The sequence below is a fragment of the Phalacrocorax aristotelis genome, chromosome 6 (assembly GCF_949628215.1).
Source record: "Phalacrocorax aristotelis chromosome 6, bGulAri2.1, whole genome shotgun sequence".
In the NCBI taxonomy this organism is placed as follows: domain Eukaryota; kingdom Metazoa; phylum Chordata; class Aves; order Suliformes; family Phalacrocoracidae; genus Phalacrocorax; species Phalacrocorax aristotelis.
The window spans coordinates 21745768-21766787 of record NC_134281.1 but is presented as its reverse complement, the minus strand read 5'-3'; the positions used below and the strand labels follow the sequence as shown (position 1 = coordinate 21766787).

General features: G+C 36.3%; 1 protein-coding gene across 9 annotated transcripts in view; it reads right to left on the bottom strand.

The window, feature by feature from the left end:
- The window catches only part of ATP2B2 (ATPase plasma membrane Ca2+ transporting 2), a 451559-nt gene that overhangs the window by 317432 nt on the left and 113107 nt on the right, over nt 1–21020 (bottom strand). For all 9 annotated transcript variants that reach the window (XM_075096585.1, XM_075096583.1, XM_075096581.1 and 6 more), the window contains exon 2: nt 18587–18638. The gene's annotated coding sequence lies outside the window, so the exon portion shown is untranslated. The remainder of the gene's footprint in view (nt 1–18586; nt 18639–21020) is intronic.

The following is a 21020-nucleotide window of genomic DNA, read 5'->3' as shown; positions in this document are numbered from 1 at the left end:
TGGTCACAATGAACTTGTCAAGCCTTCACAGCACTTCATTGTGAGGGAAGCTACCCTACTTTCCAAAGCAGTTTTCTTCAGACTCATCACTTTCAGCTAACAGATGGGAAGCTGAAGATAGAAAGAAGGATAGTTTATGCCTAGCACCAAGGGGGGGAGGGGGGGAGGGAAGGAAAATCTCAGCAGTGAGATCCCACAAATCTCTGCGGGATTCTTTTTTAAAAAAAAAAAAAAATCAGCAGCTGCCCTTCTCCTCAGAAAGTATGGGGGTGGAGGAGGGAGAAGTGTTGAAGACAAAGGATCAAAGATTTTTTTCTGGTGCTGCCCATGTTCTAAATGCCTGAGCTGAGCTCTACTAGCCTTTTCTGTCCTGTGCTCTTCTGCTGTACTTGCTTCCACTTGCTCATTTTCCTAATTGCCTATCAGTTTTAACATAAAGGTAGTAGTAAGAAATAAGGTTCTTCAGAAGTCTAACATAAAGAATTCTATAATGAAAAAAAGCTTCCTCATCTTCTAAAAAGGGAAAAATATGTTTTTTTCTATAAGACCCAAAACATTTAGTCTAATCCATAATCCTAAATTCCTATGGATTAGTTTCTTCACCAAGTGATCAGGATTTCACTAACTCAGAGAGACATTGATGGCAAAATAATATACAATTATGCAGCAGCAAAGCAAATATAGTCCTGTGATGCATACTAAAGTAGGCTCTCTGATGCAGATAACAGTTTATATTTTGCCACTGAGTGCCATAGTTTTCCTGAAGTTGCGATGATACCGTAAAAATATCACTAGCCTTAAATCATGTAACATTTTTTTCTCCGTCCACCACAAAACAAATCATGAATGCTACTGGCACATGAGAATATTTGTCAGCAGTGGTACTAAGATGTGATTACACTAGAATTGCATCCCACGAGATGGAACAGGATAGAATAATTTATTTTCCTTTACTTCAAATTTCAAGAGCCAACTGCGAAAATGCAGGGATTAAAAAATAATTGTATCCATATTCCTTCAAGAAAAAAGCCTCAATTTCTCTTCTAAGAGAAAAAGAGGTCATCATCAACAGAGTAGGATGGGAATCAGGGTGAGAATGTTTCTAAGGAGGTTTGCCTTTCACAGGGTAGGCATAGAATTGCAAGACTGATTCTTAAACAGAAGTGTGAAGATAATCAAACTCTTCAGGCTAAGAATTCTCAGGACATACACACAAACACAGGCACACATGTATATAACGAAACCTGAACTAATTAAAGATCAAGGTTTAATCAAAGTATTAGTGCTTCTGTATGTTATTTCTGGACAAATACTAAGGGCTTATCAGAAAAACAGAATACAAATATACACACTCACCTGAGTGTGTATATACCCAATTATGCAAAACAAAAACCAGAAGTACACCATAATTGATTGTATATTATAGAAGTCAGAATATTTCCAAATAATTAAGTGCACATTCTTCCTTTCAGGAAGCTCACTTCAACCTCTGTAAATTTGAGAAATCCACATGGATCTGGATGAAATATGGAAAATATACGAGCTGCCTCCTTAAGTATCAAGCGATCATAGGTTGACATTTGATTTCTTTTTTCTCCCATAATGTGAACACAGAAGAAACTGCACTACAGCAAGATCTCTGCCCTGGGCATCAAGCACCATTTTTCTCTTGGAATCATTGCACTACACTATCAATTGAGACAAGCACTGACTGAACAAATCAAAAAAAGATATTCATCTATAAACAGTGTAACAGATTAAATTGCCCATAATTACACATATAAAATTAAGCAAAGACTAGTCTATGATGTGGTTTTGTGACCATCTATTTTGATGAGAGTTAAATTTGGTAGCATCCTTTTGAACTGATACTCAGTATCATCATAATGAAAATTTAAACCAGTTTATCTCATTTCCCTAGATTTTTTTTAATAGCCTTATATATGCCTTGATGTATAATGTATGTGGTTATTTAGAGGTTTGTCCTCCATCATTCCAAAATTTATATTCCTTGAGTACCCATTAACAGCTAAAATCTAAAAGCAAGTAATACAAAGAGAACTTCTAAGGTTAACCTTGACTATGAAACAGATTAGGGGAGCCTTTATTTCAGAGGAACCTCAGTCAGAAACTCCTACATGTGGCAGAGTGATGAAAACAGTAAAAAAAATTCTGGACTGGTCTTCAACAAAATGATAAAAGATGAGACTTGGAATAAGCGCTCCTCATAGTGAAGCCTGTCCTCTCATCACAGATTTCCTATAATTCCTTCAAAAGTCTCTGATTTCTAACTGCAACTATCACACAGGTTGATTACAGTGATTTTGTGAGTAGCTGGAATTTTCCCAGAAATACAGTCAAGTTCACTGGGCACACAATGAGCTTATTAAGAGATTATTAATGGAGAACTGAGTGGAGTCCTTAGCTGAATTATCAGGAGAAACTTCCGCAAACACAAAAACTACTTCACCTCTCTGTTTCTGTAACCTTCCGCACACAGGTCAGTTCAGCACAATGTCAGTAAACAGCACAGTCATAAAACCTACGCTCTCTTCAGTTGGAAGGAAGGCTAAACAGTTTCGACCTTCACTATGAAAGCTAAGCAACCTTGCAGGAAAGACTTATGATCTCCCTTTTTGCTTAACGGGAATTTTTAAATTCGTTCATTGTTGGCCAGTTAAAACAAGTCCTAAAACTGAAGGTACTCCATGCTGAATTGTTAAACAGAGGAATAGTCATGTATCCCTATTTTGCCTCTTTCAAAAATGCCTTCAATTCATGGTACCTTCGAGCTGTTCGGGTTGCAGTACTGTGATAGCTACTGATGATCAGGTTCTAGCAGCAACATGATTAAGTTTACATAATTATTTCATATCAAGAAATGAGAAATGCCTGATCTATTTTAGTTCGATCCAAAAAGGATGCTTGATATACTGATTTTGTTAACCATTTGTGGTTAAATGAAAATTAGATACCATTAAGAACTCCAGGTGGGAGTTGGAAGTTGAAGTTAACCTGAGTTACCAGCACAATATACACCAACATAAAATGACTTCACAAGAAGCTTGAGGAAATTTTAGCAAAACATATGAAAGAAAAAATTTAAGTAATGAAAACAAAAAATTTCTAATTAACTAGTCTGCTTTCGCCTATGTTACAGTGCTTGTTTTAAATGTTATCAAAATAAAGGTAATCAGGTTGGTATTAAATTACAGTACATAAAAGCTGCTGAAATTTTCATTCACCTAGATGTTTAACCATCATATTTTCAGCAGCTAATCTTCACACTTTGAGAGTGAATATAGAAAGTCTGCCTGATTTATTTTAAGTAACATATACCAAATGCAACAGAAAGTAATGTGGATAAAGTGTACCTAGAAATCTGATTTTACTTGATATTTCATACATATCACAAATTTAATTTGACAAGAAGAAAAGTAATAAGACTTGAAGTCATCAATTTAAAGTTTTTTTCTTTGGTTCTAATTCTTGAAAATGTGAAAGTAAGTCTAAGTTTCTATGGAAAATGTTCTATTAACAAAAAGCAGAAATAAAAAATCCTGTGCAACAGACTTTTCAGCTGCTAGTGGATTAAAAGATATTGCTGTCAAGTGACTAAAATAGGAATTAAATTTTGTAGTAGTCTGAAATATAGAAAATTTCACTACAATACCAAAATGCACTCAGGTACATGAAATACATGCCACAAAGGACATCCACAATCACATTAGAAAAACATTTTCATTTATATTCACAGTAATAAAACTTCTTTTTATTGTATTTTATACAGAAGTTAGATATATGGAAGTACTTTTCTTTTATGCAGCTTGGCACAAGCCATTCCCCAGAGTGGGAAAAATAGAGTACAGGAAGTGATGTTCATAGTTCTTGTAAGAAGCCTCTTCATCTTTAATATAGGGATCTTTCCATCATCAGAGCAGGAGGCTGATATAAATTCATAACAACTTTCTTTTCTTAAATAAATTAGAATAATCAATACTGTGGTATAACACCACCCCTTTTTCCATTCTTGACCTTTTATGTCCAGTTATGGAGATTATAATACAACACAAAAATATCTATCAGATTTGGCTGCTTTTCCTAGACTTTGAAATTTGCTTTTCTGACAGGAAGACGGATAAGTATGTCACCTGGCAATGACATACTAAAAAGAAATCACAGCAAGCTTCCACACTGGTATTTCCTGTAGCAATATCATCCACACTCGTATCTTCTTGAGTAATGGCTTGTCATGGAAAAAGGAACGTTAATTAGGATGTAAAAAGCCAATTTTTGCCCATTCCTAGCCATCACTACATTGGATAAATATCTGCATTGTTCATAGCACTTAAATATATACCTGTCTACTGACTTAAAGTTACTTTCATAGATTTACTGCCAACTAATGTACCTCAATTTTACTTATTTTAATTACCAGCTTCAAAGTCAAGCTGTAATAAAATAGCTGTTTAACCTGTGGTAGCTTAAACGTAACAATAACTGAATAAATGTCATGTTTTCAGCTAGCCAGTAAATTTTTTAATTTATAGCCAGATGATGATTATACCAGAAGACATCAGCAGCTTTCACAATTTAAAATTCCTTTATATTGGTTGCAGCACATAAATGGAGGAGATAACTTCCAGGGTCTGGATAGTCTGAGTAGAACTCATGATTCCTTTAAAATGGAGAGCAGGTTTTACATTAAGCAATATCTTGTTAGACTAATGTGATTACACTGAATGTTATACATTTATGTTTATCTGTTACATATTCTATCAAGTTACATATTCTTAGTACCAAAGCTATTCTGCAACACAATATAAAAAAAATGAATGAAAATTTAATTCCGAACCATTATTTCTTTCATCACTATTTCACATTTGTACTTTTGTGATGGTCTGGTCAAAGCATGAAAGCTCCTACTGCATTTAATAGAAGATGCAAAATCAGCATATTCGACTTGTGGCACAGAAATCATAATATTTTAGTGAAAGCTTCACTAAGCGTCATTTATACTTGAATTTATAGTATTTGAGTGGGGGGAAAAATGTAATCTTGTACTTAACAGTGAATTACATCGCAAAGCAGATGGGGATGAGTGTAAATATATATATGAGCTATGTCCAGCATAAAGTATCTAAGGCAAATTCAGGAAGGCATACAAGCAAAAGAAAATTTCGAGTCAAGATCCAGGTATGTGTTAATCTACCATCATTATATACACTCTCCTTCTACGTGAAGCAGGTTATCCTATCTTAAAAATAAAGTGGACTCAGGTCCACACGTACAAAGCTTTTATAAACTAAAGAGTACTTGACAGCTGAGAATTTACTGATCCTAAATTTAAAGACATCATATGGATGGGATCCAAGAAGACAAAAGGTACTGTAGCCTGCTATGAGAATACAGAAGGGAACAGTTGAAAAATCTCAGTTTAATTTTAAGAAAATTAAAAATTCCTTACTCTACAGAATAGAAAAAGCTGTGAACTTGTTTCTTGTTTGTGTTTCTTCTTTTCTGTGTTGACTTTGGATATAAAGGAGGGAGAGGAGGGAGAGGAGGGAGAGGAGGGAGAGGAGGGAGAGGAGGGAGAGGAGGGAGAGGAGGGAGAGGAGGGAGAGGAGGGAGAGGAGGGAGAGGAGGGAGAGGAGGGAGAGGAGGGAGAGGAGGGAGAGGAGGGAGAGGAGGGAGAGGAGGGAGAGGAGGGAGAGGAGGGAGAGGAAAAATAAACAAAAAGAAAAAATACTCATTGTTTTTAAAATGTCATTTTAAAGCCAATTTAATTATATTTGCAACCACACTTGCAATATGAATTTTCCATATTGGAGTGGCCAGCACCTGGATCTTAATAACTCTACTAGTACATGCAGGCACCCGCATAAAATATTTTTCAAAATAACGTATACTTGATTTTGTCTGTTGCCTAAGAAGTAAGACAATGAAATAGCAGTGACAATTCCATTAGAAAAACCAAACTTCTTGACGTGAAAACCTATTCTTGTTCTCTAAATAACTTGAATACTTAAAAACATGAGTAGAAACATCCTTTAAACACTGTTGCTCATATCAAAGCTTGCTACATACAAGCTCATTTGCCAATCCCCATTCAGGGAGGTGGAAACGCAATTCAAGATGGAAGGGACAAAACACAACATTTTCTTACACTCATAAGAGTGGTGCCCAATATATCTGGGCCAGCTTACTTCCATTTTTGACTTGCAAGGACCTTTTTCTATCTATAATTACTACTGGCACCAAAAAGCTATCTCCTTCCATCCACTGCCTTTTCGATAACCAATTTTTTTTTTTAAACATTCAGATAAAACTGAATTCCAAGTATCCCACATAGTATTTTATGTTCATTGCTTATATGCATGGATGTTGTTCCAGAACAAAATACTGACTTTGTTCAGTGTAAATGGCTGAGTCATGAGGCACTTCAAGAAAGAAGCTTTAGAGAACTATTTTTTCCTTAGACCATCTTTTCTGTCAAATATTTATGCCAAAACAACAATTTATGTTAGTGTAAAAGGAAGAAATTTAATATGGGACACAAACATAGTCACTGTTATAACTATGCTTTAAAAATTTCAGCAGAAACCTTTCCTGCGCATACATTTATAGGAGCATTTTTTTGTCAGATAGATCCTTGAACTGAAATATTAGATACATAAAATATAAGACAACACCAACACCATAAACATTATTATAGATTTAGAAATAGAGCTTAATCAGTGGTTCATTTAATTCTGCATCCTGGCTTGAACAGTGGCAGTACCAAATGCTTTGGAGAACAAAATGCTGCAAATATGAGAAGTCTGCAATCTACATGGAAGGGTTCTTTGAACTGATTTCTAGCTTTTCCTATAGAATATAAACCAGTCAAACTTTAATTACAGTAAGCTTTCATGTACAAATGGAATATATGTAGATTTAAAAAAAATGGAAAGCAGCAGTTTACTTCAGAGTAATGTAATTTTAATTGCTTCTAATGAATATTATTCTACAAATGTAAAACAAAAGTGTCTATTAATTATCTGCATAAACTAAATTTAGATATCAAGTGAGTAGCTTACAGTATTTACTATAATTATTGCAATACTTTTTTAACTTTGGTGATTTAAAACTTTTGGGACTTGATACCAAATAATGGTTCTGCTGCATAAAGCAAAATAATCTTTCAAACTCCCAGTGCCTTTGTGCTTTGAACGTGACTCACTAAATTTACATTTTGTGAAAGTACATGTAGGAGTAAAATCACTTATGTATTATCAAGAAATATGACATTATAATCCCATGAAGTTACTACTTATAGAAAAAAAATAAAACTGTTCCCATTCTCTTCCATACTTAAGTGTAAAGTGAATACCTTCCATTAACTTTACCTTCTATTAACTTTATAAAGAAAAAGGACACTTAATATTTTTGCATATATTTTTAACATCACTTTTAACACAAAGTTCTAAAATCAGCCATGAAACTTAAAAAACTGGAAATATTTTTCAATAAAAGTTAACTCATCTTAAAATAACTTTTGCATTTAAAACTATTCACTGATTTGTGTCAAATCTCACAAAAATGTGTGGCCAAAGTTGGGGTGGAAAATTAGACAAAAAATTGGACACCATTCCGCAAACATCTGTATTTTATAAATAGACCGATGTAAGGCCAAAAAAATGTAATTTCTTTATTTTCTCCATTTGTCTTCCTTATTCTCTCTCCACATTTTCACTACCTAGTTTCTCAAGTGGTTCTTCAAACACCAACAGACCAACAAAGCAAATGCAATACAGATTCAGCGTGCCATTTTTAGGTGAACTTTGCTAACTAAAAATTAAAGTTATTACTAGATCCTAGAAGCACTTTTGCAGTATTGATAATCAGCCATTTAATTCCCCCAGTTGATTTCTGATTTCTAATTCAGGTTTAATTTATGATATAACTTAACCTTTCGTTCTGATAGCCTGTATTCTTAAGGAAACAGGAGTTTATCTTCCTAAACTAAACGGTTTTTTACAGTCAAGGTTGCTGGATTATGGTGTTCCTTCTGCTTGTTTACCATCTCTCTCAAACTATGCTAAAATAAATCAAAGCATTTATCATTTAAACATTCAGGTTTGCCCATATCTGCTTATTCTTCTCAGCTGGCAGCGGCTTGATTTTGTAACTGTTTAATCTCTAAGGCAAGAGTTGATAATGTTGCATGGATTATTATCTCACACCACATCAAAATAACCTCTATAGCAAGAACCTTGTCTTAAAACAGTCTTGAAGAGTTTCAACATGGAACACTTAACTCCTCATTCTGCTGCACATCACTAAATAAGGACTCATTGTCCTTATTTGACTTCTAGCTATGGATTGCTGCAGTACTTGACTCTCTAAAAGGTTTCTTACAGGTCAGCTCCTTCTATTGTTGAACTTAAAAAAAACCCCAAAACAAAGAAAAAACCACACACAAAAACACCACACACACAGACACAAACACACCACACACAAAAAAACAAACCAACCAAAAAACCCACCAAACAAAAAAAAACAACAAACCTGCTGCTTTTCCATTAAGTTCCTGATTCAGTTTTCTACTGCACCAGGTGTAAGGCTACTAGCCATCTATCTCCAAGATCTCTTGTGCTCTTAAACAGAATAGAACAAGAACTAGAATTAGGGTAAAACAAGAACTGGAGTAGAACAGACTAAGGGAAGAATTACGGTGAAATCAGAGTTGGAACAGAACAGAACTGGAGTAGAACAGAATTCCTCATCAGTGCACCTCCACCCACAATGCAGCACACTCCTGTTTCTCCCTCTGTGGTTCTAGCAGCAGCAGCAATCTGCCAAGCAGTGATCAGCTACACCTTGGGAAACTTACTCCTGCACCAAGCCATGTTGTCATTGGAGAAACATTTCAGTGTCTTCCCAATTGCTTATGCTGGGGAGAAGAGTAAGACACTGAAATGTTACTCTTTTGGTTCCTTGTCAAATGGAAGTCTGAGTTTATGCCTTACACCCAGTAGATTTTCCTGTCATGCTTCAGTTTAATTTGTTTTGTTCTAAATGTCATCAAAAGATAAAATCAAGCATGAAAAAATTACAAGAGTTTTTCTCTATGATATATAGCACTGCCTGGATGGGACTGACAGGTGATATAACACTCAGATATTTGTTCTGACCCACAGTCAGAATGTGCTATGCTAAAAAGCATTGTTTCATTGCAGCATTAGCATTTTCAATTATACCAAACCTTCGCATCAATGCAAGTAAAAGAAACCAATTGCCATTTTTTTTCAGTGCATATTTTTTTGAAGAGCAGTACACTTTGTTCATGCTAAAAGACATACTGGTTCTTCAGTTTACTGATCTCAACATAAGCAAACATGATGGCAATCAAATTTTGTCTGCCACAAAACAAGCAGCATAATCAGTTTTCAACATCTAGCCAAAAACTTTTCCGGTTATAATTTGACTTTAAACTTATACAGCATGATCGTTACCATAAACAATCTGCAAAATGTCCAGAAAACAAAATACCCCCTTGTAATTTACCATTAGAAAACCCCAAAGAATTTTTCCAGACGTTTTTCTTTCAAGCATACCTTTATAGATGTCTCTGAATAAAGATAGATATAAAGTAACTTTAAGGATAACAAATTAGGGAAGAGCTCTAAGCATTACAAAATGATACTCGTGTTTCATTTAAATTGATTTTGTCTACCTAATAATTAAAAAAAAAAAGGCTTAATTTTCTTCTTCAGGAAAGAGAACAAAATATTATTTAAAATATGACATAACAATTTCAGTTTAATAATACATGTGTAAATACTAAATGTGCAGATAATGGGATTTGTATGACAAATTTTAAAAGCATTGCTCTTTATCGTTAACTTGTAGATAATCAGCATAGTCTGCTGACGATTCAATTAAAAAGCAATATGCCAAATTTATTACTCAGTTGTAAATATCAATTCATTTTGCATGCAAAACAATATATATCTGCAGTGAACAGCTAAATCATTCTGGAAGAGAAAGTTTGCTTATACACCAACCCCAATAGCAACAAAGGAAATAAACAACAGAAAGGCCACAATGCTTTGATAATTCTCCAAAATCAAGAATATGTGGTACAACATACCATGCCATAACAAACCAATTTAAGTGATAAAAATTTACAATAACCAAGAGGCACAATGAAAAAATAAATATTTGGTTATCAAATGTTATAAATTATTGCTTTAAAATTGTTAATTTTTTATGCCATATGGGAGATGGGAAAGGTCTGTCAGACCACAATACTGATGAAAATTTCCTAACCAGGCCTGACAGATTACTAAATAAACAGACTGACAGATAGACAGAAATTGCATATGCCTAATTTCCTTTAAAAGACTAAAAATAAGGTCTTGCTAATAATTACCACTACATCTATTAAAGTAACTATGATAGCACCTACAACTTCAATGTGATGTGCATTCAACAGAAAAACAATGAAACCAGAGAGCATGTTACCCTAGAGGGCACCAAAAAAACAAAGGGAGATGAATGAAATACGAGCATCTGTCTCCCCTTCTTTTATTACTTCATTAATGTCTTACAGGTGGCCTGACTGTGCTGGAGAGGGGAGCTTCAACAGCATAAAGAAGCTTGTGAGGGGTGTTAGCTCACCCACATGAAGTGAATAAAGGAAAAAAGTACAACGATGGGGATAGCGGGGCAAGGAATGAAGACAGCCTTTTAAAGCCTGATAAACTTACTTCTGGCTTTTCAAATGTAAGCCTAGCAGCTGCTCCAAAACTCCAGTCATGGGGAAACAGCCAGCTTTGGCAATGTTAGGGAAAGCTGCCCTATGTTGTCCCAGGAAGACTCTGCATAGCAGCAAGCTGTGGAAACACAGAGCTCCACAGCCTGCAAGACAGGACTGTTGCTTCCAGATTCAAGTACTGCCCTAAGCAGTAACCAACCTGATTTTAATATTTTCCTCCCCTCTCCCAAAAGTTCCTGTTCATTATTTTCATATTTTCTATTTGGCATATAGAAACAGTATAATACCAAGTTTGAACTAAATTTCTCCATGACTATACAAATATTTTTGATTAAACAGATGCCAGCAAAATTTTATGGAGTGAAAATTGAGTCACAGATGGTGAGGTCTGTGGAGCTCAAAGAGGCTGTATTTTATTAAAAAGGAAATTTGAGGGAAAGAAGTATTTTGCTGGAAATATTGATGCCCTGTTTAAGCAAATGTAAAAATATTCGTACTTGATAGAAAATACAAGTTTTTTTAAAAACAAAAACACAAAAACAAACCCACAAGAAAAAACCAAACGGGGTATTCCTGCCATAAACCTTAGTCTGTTAAAACAGGCATTTTGGCCTGCTTTCTTTTTATGGAATACGGCTTTTCAACCACAACATCAAGGTTCTCAGTAATATATTTCATGGAGGAGAAAAACCCCAACTACCAAACCAAAAATTACAATTACATTATTAAGGATCCTGGACAAAATACATCCTTTATGTGACACACAAGCTATTGTCAAAGCAAGTTTAGGAATACTTCACCATGGGATAATCAATAGTTATCCCAAACTTACACTATTATAAGTATTACACAAATTCACAAATAATGGCATATGCTCTATAGGAAACGAGACTGAGAAGGGTTATAACTCCTGACTACCATTAATGTATCACCTCTTTTCCAGCTTTACCACTCAGAATGGTAGAAAAACATTGCTACCGGTGAGATATAGACAGAGAGTCAATTATATGAAAAGAATGACATAAATATAATTATTATAGACTAATGCAATTTCTCTCCCTACTCCTATGGCTCTCAAGTCTTTTTTTTTTAAGGTAATATTTTAAACATTTTATTACATCACTGGGAAAAAGAATTTAAAAGGCAAGTAGTAGTTTCAAATTCATGACCAGGCTCATTCTGCATCAAAGCTACGGTGTCCTACAGAACAGAAGTCACTGAGCTACTTCAGATATCCATGGGGAAAGACTAGTAGAAATCTAGTCATTTCAGAGCACTTAGCCATGTGGAAAAGAGCTGTTCTCCAAATGAGTCTTGTGCACACAGATCAGTTCACAGCTAAGAGACAGCCTACAATACCTACACAACATTGGTATTTTCACTGGAGGCACAGAAGCAGGGAGGAGCCACAGCCCAGGTGCTCGCACAGAGAAGATCTCACAGAGCCATGCTCTCACCTGCAAGCTGTACCAGCCAGTGCAGCTGAGCCTGCATCAACACAACTCAGCTTTATTCATCACAGCGCACTTCTTACCTCCCCTACCAAAAGCCTGCCGGGAGCTAATTCTGTGATCTGCTCCTGGTGCAGCGCAACTCAGAGTCTTGGTACTGTCTTGCACTAGCTTTAAGTATCCACTGACATTACCAGTACTAAAATCATGATCACATTATTAGACAGATATTTTTGATCTTGCATCTTAATTTCTCAGTGACATCTTCTACCAGATACTTAAACTGTGCTGTCTGGATTGCAGAAGTGTACAGTCTTACAGAGATGTGGAAGCTGCTGTATCCTCACACTTTAGAAATGCCGCTTATTTTTCAGGAATTGGTGCCATAAACTGAAAACCCCCAAGACTCTGAAACCAGAACCAGTGATTCCAATAGATCAGCAGTAATACTTATGGTTTGTGAACTAAGATCATGTCTTATTAGTGGTTTTAGACCTTGACACTACCACCACATGAAATACACATTTTGTCACAAACACTATATTTTACCAGTGAAATATAGCATATGCATTCAGCTTATGTTTGACAGAGTGATAAAGGAATCAACTAATTCAAGCCTATACAAAACAAAATACCCTCCTCGAGTTCTATACTTCAGGTTTTTGTACAGGTACAAGCTATTCAGAGGCAACGTTAAGCTTTACAAGTCATCCATCATTACTCCTCTGTATTGATTCATTGATCAGTCCCATCCAGGTATCTTACACTTGTTCAGAGAGACCAAATAAAAACATGAAAAAGTTCTTGGATTCATGTTACTACTGAAGTAACTTAGGTCATATTTAGTACAGCCCTTCAGCCTTCCCAAGGAAAGGAAGCATTTGGATAACTGATCAGATTCAAGCATCTTGAAAGCATATACATGTTGTCTAAAATATTTTCACAGTGCTTTTAGACCTAACAATACTGTATTTAAACAAGCACAAAAAAAGAAACCTGGGGGTGGGGTGGGGGTGTTAATTACTCCTATTTACAGGCTTCTTTTAGCAGTTTTCCATATTGGTTAAAACCAGTTGTATCTTATTTTCACCAATTCAAAAATCAAGGCAAGTGACAGCAATACATCAGGTAAATGAGAGACTACCTTTCCAGAGATATAAAAGAAAATGCAGCTTACACATCTCAGGCGTCATCTTTTAGAGCTATTCTTTATCTTCTGAAGGCAAACATGACAATCAGTCTGCAAAAATCCTGAAATAATTACCAAATACCTCTTCTTTATTTTCAGCTTTTCAAGGATTCTACAGTTTTCAAAAGAACTCTTAAACACAGGACATTTTGGCTTTTAAGTATTCAGTGCTAATGGCATAAAAGTATCACTCCAAATTTTAAAGAGGGATTTCAAAAGCTTGACCTATCAAAAGCTGGTAACCTTGGTTAAGATTTTCATTTCTGGGTATTTAAGATAAAACGGCTGAGGACTTACAAAAAGGAGAGACCAGTTCTACAGTGGAGGGAAGGCACGTATTTTAAGTTGTGATAAAATACTCGAATATAAATGCCCCAAGTTAATGTGCCAGGGTGCTCATTTTGTGTTTTTTTAAAGGAAGGCCCATCGTGTACAACTTGACTATAATATTAGAGCTGAGCTGATGGCACAAGGAATGATCATCAGTTCAAAATTTATACAAAATCTATATTTAAGCTCTACACAAGCAGCAGTTCGGTATTTAGAAATATCCTAAGGAAGGTCTCATTCTCCTTGGTGCTGATGCTGGAGGAAGAATTCATAATTCTCTCTCTCATATTTGCATGTGTCAGCTGTGCTACTGTATTAACCTACTCACCCCTGTGTTTTGGGTATTAACAGCCAAGAAAATACTTCACCTAGTGCAACCAGCAGTCCTCTGGCATTGTGCTAGGTTACACTCAAAGCAGTCTAGAGTATTTTGGCAAGTGGACCTGGCTGAGTACACAAAGGCAGGGGACTCATATTTAAAAAAAAAAAAAACAAATTGTAATTAGCCTTCATCTCATGGGAAGAAAGCCGCTATACAGGAGAAAGACGACCAAAAATCACTCTGAAGACCAATGTATTGTAGCACTTCTCTAAATTTCTAAAGTAGAAAACACACATTGCCAAATTTCAGTAAGTAGTCTTTTTTCAGCTTTGGAGTCAGAAGTGTTAACTCTCATCCTTCCTCATTTTTTGACACGCTTTGGGATTTATTGTGAATGTGTGAAAGGAGGTTATTTGACCTCTTGAAGAGAAAAAAAAGGTAACTGTGAAGGTTATGTCTAGAGAGATATCACTTCTCCATATTGAATGTCAATGTCATGGGGCCTTGGTCCAATTTGTCAGGGCCAAACCTGACCACTACTAGTGTGGTTTACTGTGAAATGACACAAGGAAAAAGTATGCTTTGTACTACCTTATGGTACCTTCTTTTTTTCTGCAATGAAAGGCAGAAAAAGTCCATCTAAAAATACAAGATCAGTTGCAGTCATTTGGATTAAGAAAAAAGGATATGTGTAACACTCAGCTTAACACTCCCAAAATTGAATGAACTTACTTAGAAATAAAATGAACTTGTTACATTTTAAGTATACCTCAATGGCTAATTGTTATCAAATTGCAACCAGAAGTTTCCGAAGAGCTGCCTATTGAAATGACATGTTACTGTTCAGATAAAATACCATGTCCACCCTGCACAATGTTTGTACTGGAGAGAACAGTGCAATGAAAACTGATACTATTCTCAGTCCATAGCAGTAACAGTAGTAGTAGTAGTAATAATAATAAAAATTACGTGGGAGTTAAATCAGTCAATTGTTAGAGTTCAGTGCAGAAAAACTTTTGAATAATGAAAACAAAAAATTACTTCTTTTTCTGGCTTATACCAATACTATACTTATTACTGAGTGTATCATACTATCTCTGAGAATTTATGCCATTGAGAACTACTGGTGTAACTATACTGGTGGTAACAGAAGCAAGCAAACATGCTGTTAGGCAGGACTGCATTATCTGAATACAGAAATTTAGGGCAGGTCCCAGATATTTTCACAGACAATGATGTATGCTTACTTGTTTGTTTTGGTTTTGTTTAAAGGACACTGGTCTGTGCATTAGCAATGTTAGTGGATTTCTGAAAATGGTACAATGTTTGCGGTACTGCTTGTTACCATTGCTGACATTCTCCAAGACACACATGTCACAAGGAGACAACAAGAAAATTAACACCAAATGCAGCTTCACATTAAATGCCCTCTTTAATGGAAGCTGAAAAACATCACACACTATTCAAGATGATAATTTAAAAAAAAAAAAACAAACACAAAACAAAAACAAAACAGTTAAGGTCTGTCCAATCAATTGTTTTAAAAACTTCGCTAATTTGTTAAGCTCTCAATCACTTTTCTGTGCCTCCCTCATTGGCTTGATCTACTTTGTAAATTAATCTAATTATGAACACCTGCAATCAAAAGCCCCACCTCTGCAAAAGTTATACAACTCTTGTTTATACACAGCATTTTTCAAAAGGTCAATTGAAAAAACCACATATTGACACAAAAAGCATTGCTTGGATACAAGGAAGGCATACAATAAGGGTCGCATTCATTAAACAGAAGAACCACCCCCTGCACTCTCCAGTGTTTCATTCCCGCTGTATTCAGTAATATAAACTGCATTCTTCAAGAGAATTCTAATAAAAATTACATTACAACAGACAAAAGATGACAAATTATTCAAAGTAACCGCAATCCCCAAACCACATTAATCAGATAAGCCATACATCAGAAGGTGAATAATAACGCCAGGTTCAATTTAGAGTACCATGGGTATCTGAAAATAAACTGGGGACATTACAAAGAAAGCGCAGTATTTTTATACCATATTACAAGCATGTAAACGGGTAAAAATATTTCCGGAAAATAAAGTTCAGTATCATCTACAGTGGACATATTTTAGATAATAAAAGATTAACTGTGTATTTACAAGTCCAGATGTGTGACTTACCCTTGATTCACAACTGATAAGCAAGCCATTTCTATTTGCACCGGTTCATCCAGGACAGAATTCTTTGCAAATATAGTATAAATACAAAAGCTACACTGCGGTAATTTTGAAAGTGTGAACTGTAAACTGATTTTCTTTTAAAAACTGGTTGTACTGATAGCTTTAATTGATCTCTCATTGTTATTTCATCATATTTTTTTTCTTGTGAATATTAATTAGAAACAAAAGGAAGCACCAAGCAATTTTACCTGACTATGCAGATTTTTTGAGACTGGATTTGTAATTCCATTTCACAAAGTATTTTGTGTGCAGAATTTTCAATTCTGTGTTTTAATCATAATTTTCTCCCTCTCAAAACCATTAAAGAAAGATTGGACAGCATAAAATGAATTTTTCCATCAAAGTCAGAAAAGTTATAGTTCAGTTTATCTGGGGTTTTGTGCTAGCCTTGATAAACTGTTTAAAAAAATTAGACTGGCAATAACACTGTCAGATTTGCCTAACACAAAAAATAATTTGCATTAGTAAAATTTAATTATAAGCCCTTGAGATTACAACGGCTTCTTGTATTTGTTGTAAAAAATATTGTAGCTGAGCAATGCCAAGCTTGGGGCCTTATGCAGTAATTGTGTAAAGAAAAATTATGAGCCCCTGCTTTAGAGAACATATACAAAGCTCGCAGTGGATTACTGCTAGATGGACTCTAAAATAAAAGATACTTTTATCATACCTCAGAGCACAAAATATTGGTCCAATATTTTCAAACTGAGAATATAAGAAAGTGAAATTATTAATAGAGCCATTAACTGTCCATCTGGGGCTCCCAGATTAATTAAATTGGCAGAGTCAGTGCTAAGATCCTCACAGCCTCTCCAAACCTCCAGCAAGGACCAGCAAAATAGCAGAACTGCTTCAAATATCACTGTTATACAGGAGACTATGGAAAAACCACATGTATTACACAGAAAAGTTGCCAGAATGAGGGGAAAGTGTATAAAACAATCAGAAAACTGGAAATAGAGGAACTTTGGCATTAAAAGACCTGACAGATTATAAGATTTTGTTCCTGCATTAACTCTTGATTCCAGAGTGATGAGTAATTAAATGTAATATGCAACTGAGCAAGGGCTTGTCCTTGGTCACAATTTGCAAAGATGCACATAAACCTTTACTGTTGGCTATTCAACACCCCGCAAGCCAAACTATTCCCATGGGTAAATGTACTTACTAAGAAGCCAATGAATATGCTAGGATTAAACATTTTTATTCAGGAAGTCACATTTATGAATGTGACTGGACTCTCAGAAATACCAAGAAGCAGCTTAACTGAACGTGTCTATTGATTACCTTGACAGCTTAATACGGCAGATTTTCAATGGCTGACTGAACTTAAGTGAACTAGGGAAGAAGATTATAAGACTGTGTTCCTTAAAGCCTTGGCCACTCCTCTGACACCTCTAATCCCATCAGCTAGGGAAAGCTGTTTATTAACTTCTGGTCTCCGATGTAGAGGTCACTGACATCCTTTGGCAGGTAAGGGAGAACTTATGAGGTAGGAGGGAAAAGAGAGGGGTGGAACCACATGAGGATTCAAGCTACTTCTAGTAAGAGGAAAAAATATTAATTTAAAAATATGTATCAGTAAACCCAGAAATACAGAAGGTGTTTTCTACTCAACAGCTCAAAAAAGAACAGGCCATAGCTCGAAACCTTTTGATAAAGGTGAGGCTTAATTCCAAAAGCTGGTTTATTTTCATGTCATAACCATAATAAAAGTGGTAATTTGCTAATATTTGGAGAAGAAGGGGAAGAGAAGAAATGTGTGCTGCTTTGGAGGAGCACAGGGGCTTATTTTGCCTACGCAAAAATGAGTTTATGGAATATTTTAAACTCAGTTATTTTTAAAAGTGCCAAAGAGTTGGCAGCCATAGAGAATTACTTTGCATAGATAAAGAGCCTGAAGACATGGAGCCTGAACAAAATGGAATTCACTGGACCCTGAGCTGGGCCTTTTGTGTTACTGTTTGCATCTTGCCATTTGGGGATCAGTCATGAATTAGGATGCCACTGCATTACATAAACTACAAAAATGTCCCTGTCCTGTGCTGTCTGCAATTTTTAACATAACCATTGAAACTTCAAGGCCATTATCGGATTCTTCACAGATTTTTAAACTGATTTTGCACTGGATGTTGTATAAAAATGGAAATTTGTCATTAATTCACTACAAAAGATAAAGACTAAACTCATGTCAGTGTGTTTATGATAATTTCAAACAACTGACTGACAAAATAATGCAATATCCCCTGGAACTATGATGTGTATAACTTAGGAAGATGAAATAAAGCTTACCATCAACATAGCACACAGTGTGATGCAGTCTTTGTGCCACAGCATGCAAGCCCTAGTAAAAATAAAGAAAAAATAGTTTATATTTTGGAAATATAAATTCTGACTAGATACAATGAATGTAAAAATCAGAGAAAAAAAGCAGTCCAACCATTTTAAAGCATCTGGTTTTATTTAAATCAAAATGGTTTTATTGCACAATTAATATAATTAACCTCATATCTTCTGTATTACTCCCTAATTGCAAACTTAAAAGCAAGTCCGTTAAAAAAAGTCTAACACACCTTTCAATGCAACAGAAGTGATAAAAATTGTCTAATTAAAAAAATCAAAATAATAATACACGTAAAAGCTATTACATTTGTTGCCATTTATAATTATTCTGTAGTAGCACTGGGGTCTCTAAATCTTAAATGGAATTGGTAACCTTAATTTTTCTTAGAGTCAAATATTTTGAGTGGACAAAGGTCTAGTAAATAAATATATGCATAAATCCAAGTGTATGAAAGCTTTATGCAGTTACTTTTGGAGGAGATGAAAACATACATCTCTTCCAAGAGCTACATGAAGACAATCATCTAGACATCTCTCTGGTTCGAAAATCTAACAACAGGATTACTACATTTTCAACAAAATCTATTTTAAAACCTTCTAGAGATGATTATAAGTAAGCAGAGACATAATACTGTGTGTGTACTGTAATTTTCAAGACAACCTGGTAAGCATACAGTCTTGTTAAATATACCACTTTACCACTAGTCAGATAATTGTTCCACTAAGCTGTGAGATTTATGCAGTTACATAGCAATGACAGCATTCTAAAAGTTTCAGAATAGATATATTCAATATTAATTTCTCTTGCACTACTGGAACGTAAAATAATGATACGCAAACTGAATGTGCATTATGGTATTAACAGCCAAAAAGCAATTCTTACAATCTATCAGTTTCACTGTGAACACTTGTCGTGGTTTAGCCAGCAGCTCAGCCCCACACAGTCGCTCGCTCACTCCCCCACCGCTAGATGGGGGAGAGAATCAGAAGGGTAACGCTCGTGGGTTGGGATAAGAACAGTTTAATAATTAAAATTAAAAGAAACAACAACAGAAATGCAATGTAAAGGAGAACAACGACAGGAGCAAAGCTCCGGGGGAGGGGGGAAGGGAGGGGAGAGGGGGAACGAACCGCCGAAACAAACCGCCTGCGCCGCAGCCACCCGCCGACCCGACGGGGCGCCGCGCTCTCGCTGCAACCTGCCCCCCCTCAATATACTGGTCATGGTGTCACATGGTGTGGAATGAACCTGCCATTGGCCAGTCAGGGTCAGCCGCCCCGACCACGGCCCTGACCCTCCCAGCCCCCCCCCGCCACGCAGCAGAGTGCGGAAAGCTGGAAAGGTAGCCAACCCCACAGTGAGGAGAATTAATCCCTTCTCAGCCAAAACCAGCACATTCTCCACCCCTTATTCCATACCATTTACACCATGCCCAGGTCCCATATGATCCAATACAACCTTACCAACCACCACCCCTCCCCTTCCCATCCTTCAACATAATACACAGACATCATTCCCTTAGTCTATGGACCTTCCCTGTAAAATGTCCATAAAAATGTCCATTGAGTTCACCCAGTCCACGCTGGGCTCCATCTGTCGTATCAGTCGTTCAGGGTGGGAGAGATGGTGTGTGGCGTTGGGTTGCTGCATGCCGAGTCAGTCATCGTTCCATTACGGCTTGTTTCATAGTTTATCTTCCATGGGTTGGGAGGCTCGTACTCTGATATCATTGATACAACACAGAGAAGACACACAATATTATCTAGCAGTTCACATTGTTCCATTCAGTTCATTGGCTGTTTTCACCCAAAATCAAATCCCCTTGAGGCACACATCTGATTTCTCCATCCTCCTGCATCACCCACCAAGTGCACCCAGGTCCTCGAGAAAAAGCAATCCCACGAATGGGTTTGCCTTTGCCTGAGGGAGGAAGAACCCAGACTGTTTTGCCCAGCATATTTTTTGTGTGCACTACAGGGACTCTATTCCCGTTCCACAGTACGTAGGATTTCTGACTGGGCAGGGCCAGCTCGATTGGCAGATCCCCTCGTGTTGACTAACCACGTGGCTTTTGCTAAATGTGTATCCCAGTGCCTGAATGTCCCACCCCCCATTGCTCTCAGTGTAGTTTTTAAACAGTCCATTGTACCGTTCAATTTTCCCAGAGGCTGGTGCGTGATAGGGGATGTGATACACCCACTCAATGCCACGCTCTTTGGCCCAGGTGTCTATGAGGTTGTTTCGGAAATGAGTCCCGTTGTCTGACTCAATTCTCTCTGGGGTGCCATGTCGCCACAGGACTTGTTTTTCAAGACCCAGGATAGTGTTCCGGGCAGTGGCATGGGGCACGGGGTATGTTTCCAGCCAGCCAGTCATTGTTTC